Raw genomic sequence first — 5,223 nt, 5'->3', positions numbered from 1 at the left:
AATCTCAAAAATGAATATTTTGCACGTAATATAATTAAATAACATCATTAAATATCCTGTAATAATTTTACTAATTGGGTTGGATCGCTCCCAGGCTCGCTGCGACTTAAATCTAACATGAAAAATATGCAAATGATTTAACTTGACCAAACTTTGTAATTGAATCCAAAAACTGAGACAATTACGCCTAACGACTTCGTATTTAATCGTGACTCCGTACCAACCCGAACCGACACCGAACCATCATTTAGTCATGATTAAAATACGCCTAAAATGATGAAATAATGCTCTTAAATTTACAGTACTCGAAATTTAGTGAATGGAGGCCAAAAACATGAAACGCTCTTTCGAGAGTCATTTTGGCACATTGCACTGTAAATTCTCGTACGACCTCTAAAATGATCCGAATCACAAACGGCCAAAAACATGGCCTTTCCAACTTGATGAAGTGCTGTCCGGTCCAAGGCCATAGGCTAAAAGCCGACCAGGAACTCAAACGAGCCTCCGAACCAACGTGCAAACTTGCTGTCAAGAATTACAGCTGCAGCGCTTGTGTTTGCTTGCGTCGTTTGCGAGGCTAATGGCCATTGGGGCTTGAACCACCGAACAGAACCTCTTACCAACGTCCTAAGGAATGATTTGAACCATGGTAAGGGGCCTAGGCCTGCCACAATCCGAACCACACCAGAAACACGACCACACTCCTAGCCGAGAACGTAATCTGCGCGCTTGGGGAGGTTTGCTTCGTTTGCTGTCATGGACCTTTCCAGTGGCCATTTGGTTGACCATGGCACAATCTAGACATCAAGGGGTATGGTGTGAACCAGGGCTAAGGGCCAGATTCCAACCGAGCTCCATCCCAAACCGCCCAAAACCGAGGGACACATGCAGAATTCAAAGGGGCGAAGGGGCTGTTTTTGTTCTTTGATTTGAAAACCAATGCAACCATGGACCAAGCCTTGAAAGGCCGACTTGGTCACGTCTTAGACATCATAAGGAGATGTTCTAACCATGGCTATGGCCCCTGGGGCAGCCAAGATCAGATTCATCCCACTGGACAGCAAGCTGCAAATTCGAAACTCAATATGACACTAAGGGAAGTGTTGCTGCCATTCGAGTTTCTGGGGGGAAAAGAGGCTTTAACCAATGGTCAAATCCCTTCTTAATAAACTCTATATCAATCCTAGATGTAGCCTGGAAAGCCTGGACGTGAGCCAACCCCTGCAATCACTAAAACCATGCACAACCGTGAAGCACAAGGTGGAACAAAATCTGTGCAGAATTTTCAATAATGGTGCTGTCAAAAATTTCGGTTTGTGGCTATCAAACAATGATCATGTAATGTTTAAAAATCATATTATGACTTGATGGAAGAGTCAAGGAAAATATACACATGCCTGGATATTTTGTTTTGAAGAAAACAAACAAACGAGACGAACACGGCACGACGGAGTCGGATTTTTTTTTTTTTTTTATTTTTTTGTTTGAAGCTCTCGATGATGCTGCTGCTCACACACGATTTTTCTGCTATTTTACTGATATTTTCGAATGAGGGAAGGGTAGGGAGTGTTAAGGAATGAAAGGGGAAAGATACAAGGAAAAACGGAGAAGTCAAGTCATACATTTAGATGCTAGGTACAAAGAATGTGTTGATTGTCAATCCCATGGTCCCCTCCACAATGCTGCACGTGAATTGTGCTGAGTGATGACCGAAATGAGCTTCTAGAATGCAAGATGAGGTATTGCTTAAATTATTAATTATAGGTGATAAAAAAAAATGAGGGAGTTAATATACCAAGAAGGTTATGGAATGGTAGTCTAGAATGGAGAGTTGTCAACATAATTAAATTGCTTAAGGGGTGGCCGAAACTATCTAATAAAAATGAAGGTAAAAAAATGTTGCTTAAATCTTGCATTTTAAATTCTTTAAAGTTTTAACCACTTATTAAGTTTTTTAATAAATTAAATTGGAATCACAAGTTTGCATGGTATGATTTGTCTAACAATTTATTATTAAAATGTTAGGTTATAATTTCTTGAGTATATCAGGCCTAGATTAATTTATTTCAATTGACTACACCTTTTAATTTAGGATTTAATTAACTATTGAACATAAGATAATTAATTAATAACTTAAGTCTAATTAATTAAATAAAATCCTAAAAAATTCTTTATCATTAAAATAAATTATTTCTTGTCTTAAATTAAATTTAGGAATATTTTCTTATTATTAATCATATCTCAAATCTCCAAACTCCGGTCCGGCCTCACATATTTAACCAAAAATATAAAACTAAACTTCTACGATTTAAAATCAATGATCATGACTTAAAATGAATTAAATACTCAAAAAAAAAATAAATAAAATCGCTTTAATTTAAATAATAGTAATTATGCATGACTTATACGTAATCGGGCTCTACAATCAAAGTGACAACAAGTTTTTGGCGCCGTTGCCAGGGAAGTATAATTTAATTTCAAGTCTATTTAATTTTGTTTATAGTTTATTTTTCTTTATTTGAATTTTTATTGCTTTTGTGTGTTTTTATTCTGTTGCATTTGCATTTGCATGAGCATTTGGTCACGTACACTTAGTGGTTGACTCATTCGAAATAACCATTTAGTTTTACAAAACATGGCAGAAGAACCCATCCAAGAAAATGAAGATGAAATTCAATCTCAACATGATCATGATAGACGAAGAACACTTAGAGATCACATGAATCCTACACGTACTAGTGCACCTTCATGTCTAGTTTTTCCCCCCGATGCATCTCATTTCAATTTTAAGCCTGGTCTTATCCAACTTTTACCCAATTTTCATAGCTTAGATTCTGAAAATCCATACATGCATTTACGAGAGTTTGAAGAAGTGTGCAACACATATAATGATCTAAATTGTAGCATGAACGCCATTCGACTTAAGCTTTTTCCTTTTTCTTTAAAAGATAAAGCTAAAACTTGGCTACAAAATCTTAGATCGGGATCCATTCGAACTTGGGATGAATTGCAACAACAATTTTTGAAAAAGTTTTTTTCCATCTCATAGAACAAATTCTTTCAAAAGGCAAATCATCACTTTCACTCAAAAACAAGGAGAAACTTTTTATCAGTGTTGGGATAGATATAAAGAATTGCTTAATCTTTGTCCACATCATGGTTTTGAAATTTGGAGAGTTGTTTCTCAATTTTATGAAGGCTTAACACCTAAAGATAGGCAAATGGTTGAATTTATGTGTAATGGAACATTTGAAGATAAAGATCCAAATGAGGCAATTGAGTATCTCGATTCATTAGCTGAAAATGCTCAAAATTGGGACACTATAGGTACAATCGAACCATCAAACAAGATTCAATCTCCTACATCTGGTGGAGGTATGTACACTCTCAAAGATGAACATGATCTTCAAGCTAGATTTACCTCTTTGGCAAGAAAAGTTGAGGCACTTGAATTGAAAAAGAATGGTCAATTAAAATCTGTTCAAGAAATTGCATGTCACATCTGTGATACAAGTGATCATTCTACAAAAGATTGTCCCACTTTGCCTTCTTTTAAAGAATGTCTCCATGAACAAGCCAATGTTTTAAACAATCTCAAAAGGCCAAATTTTGAACCATTTTCTCAAAGTTACAATCCAGGTTGGCGAAATCATCCAAATTTTAGTTGGAGGAATGATAATGCTGCACAATTTTCACAACCACATTTCCAAAATCAACAAAATTTTCAAAATTATGCACCTTATGTTCCTCCACCTAAAAGGAATTTGGAAGATATATTGAATTCTTTCATTGCAAAGCAAGAGTCTATCAATACTCAAACTGCTCAAACCATGACAGATTTGAAAGATACTCTTGCTAAATTTGCATCTGCACTTAATGTTCATGAAAAAGGTAAATTTCCTTCACAACCTCTGCCTAATCCCAAGGATCATCATTCACAAACTGGAACTTCTGGAACTCAACCGATGGATCAGGTAAAATCTGTTATTACCCTTCGAAGTGGTAAGGTTGTGGAAAAATCCATTCTTGAACCTTGTGAAGATGATGATAAATCAACTCCAAAGGGTAAGGAAGTGGAACCCATAACTTGCGAAGAGGAGGTTCAACAGACAGTGTCACCACCATTCCCTCATGCATTGAAAAATACAAAAAAATCAAATTTGAATTCTGATATATATGATATTTTTAAACAAGTAAAAGTTAATATTCCTTTATTAGATGCAATAAAACAGGTACCATCATATGCCAAATTTTTGAAAGACTTGTGCACTGTGAAAAGAAAATTGAATGTGAAAAAGAAAGCATTTTTAGCCGAACAAGTAAGTGCAATCATTCAAAATAATAATGCTTTGAAATACAAAGACCCTGGTTGTCCTACTATTTCTTGTATTATTGGAGAACGAAAGATTAAAAAAGCCTTGCTTGACCTTGGAGCTAGTGTGAATTTACTTCCATATTCAGTTTATCAAGAACTCAATCTAGGCGAGTTAAAACCTACTTCGGTAACACTTTTACTTGCTGATAGATCTGTTAAAGTGCCAAGAGGTATGGTAGAAGACGTGTTGGTCCAAGTTGATAACTTTGTATATCCTGTCGATTTCATAGTTTTAGATACACAACCTATCGAAGCTTGTAATGCAATTCCTGTAATTTTAGGTCGTCCATTTTTAGCAACTTCTAATGCTCTTATAAATTGCAGGAATGGAATAATGAAGTTGTCATTTGGTAACATGACCTTGGAGCTTAATGTGTTTAATCTTTGTAAGCAACCACATGACAAAGGAGATGAAAGTGAAGATGAAAATCTTATTGAAACTCTTGTGGAAGAAAACATTCAAGAAGGGAGTACTCGTGATCAATTAGATATTTGTTCAATTGAAACTGTTAAAGAAAATATTGAAATTGATCTTGATGATTTTATCAGGTATCACTCGTTACCAGGATCAGAGAAAGAATTTGATGCAAAATATGAGAACAAAGACGAACCACCCATATTGGAGTTAAAACCCTTGCCAGAAGAATTGAAGTATGCATTTCTTGGAGAAGATGAAACATATCCGGTGGTAATTTCTTCCAAACTAGCAAGTGATGAAGAAGGTAAATTAGTTGATATGCTTAAAAGACATAAAAATACAATTGGTTGGACACTAAAAGATCTCAAGGGCATTAATCCACTAATTTGCACTCACAAAATTCACTTAGAAGAAAATGCAAAAACATCTC

Source organism: Primulina huaijiensis, chromosome 9 (genome assembly GCF_012295235.1).
Source record: "Primulina huaijiensis isolate GDHJ02 chromosome 9, ASM1229523v2, whole genome shotgun sequence".
NCBI lineage: Eukaryota > Viridiplantae > Streptophyta > Magnoliopsida > Lamiales > Gesneriaceae > Primulina > Primulina huaijiensis.
The sequence above is the reverse complement of the archived record's forward strand: the minus strand, read 5'-3'. Positions refer to the sequence as shown.